This window comes from Octopus sinensis, linkage group LG4, assembly GCF_006345805.1.
Source record: "Octopus sinensis linkage group LG4, ASM634580v1, whole genome shotgun sequence".
Lineage (NCBI taxonomy): Eukaryota > Metazoa > Mollusca > Cephalopoda > Octopoda > Octopodidae > Octopus > Octopus sinensis.
In genome coordinates, this window is record NC_043000.1 from 3,218,460 (window position 1) to 3,219,565 (window position 1,106).

The window sequence follows — 1,106 nt, forward strand, 5'->3', positions numbered from 1 at the left end:
TATATATATATATATGGAAAAAAGTCAGGATAGAAAATGCTAAAAAAATTTTATAAAAAACATTTCAGTACCGGTTTCAGTCATTGAGACTTTTTCAACTGTAACAATTAAAAGAAAAGATTTTTTTAAAAGAATATTTGTATAGTGTTCAAATACAAGGGGCATTTTTCTTGTTTCTGCCTGTCTCTCTCGAACCATAAGAGTAACAAGAGAGACAGAGACAGGCAGAAACAAGGAAAATGCCCCTTGTATTTGAACACTATACAAATATTCTTTTAAAAAAATCTTTTCTTTTAATTGTTACAGTTGAAAAAGTCTCAATGACTGAAACCGGTACTGAAATGTTTTTTATAAAATTATTTTAGTATTTTCTATCTTGACTTTTTTTTTGCATATATATCAACTCGTGTGTTCCTTTTCATCCTTATACATGTATATATGTGCATATATATATACATATATATATATATATATATATATATATAATTTACAAGATAAGGGCAAAAGAAAAATTTTAATGCCAAATATGCCGAAAAAAGACAAAAATTGTCAATAACCATTATAATTTATGCATCTCGTTCTTTTACCCTTACCTTGTAAATTATTTATAAATTTAACCTTTAAAGGTATTTTTTGATATGCTGGCCATTGATAAAATTTTTTTCCCGAAAAAATTTTATCCTACATTAGTTATATATATATATATATATATATATATATTATATATATATATATATATAATATTTGTTGTGTCTGGGGAGAGTCATTTTCTTTTTGTGCCTTATAATGTAACACACTCACCGGTAAAATTTCCACTTTTTTCTTATTTTTATTTTCCTAAAATTACATTATAAAGCACAAAAAGAAAATGACTCTCCCCAGACACAACAGAATATGCTTCAACACACGAACTCAAATATAGAATCTTGCAAACCAAATCCCAAAATGAAATATATATATATATATATATATATATATATATATATATATATACATACAAACACACAACATACGCAAGGTGTGTGTATTGTTAGTTTATCAAGTGTGCTGCATTTTTTTGAGATGTAAGAGAATATATTTTCAATGCCCCTGGTGTAAAACACCTG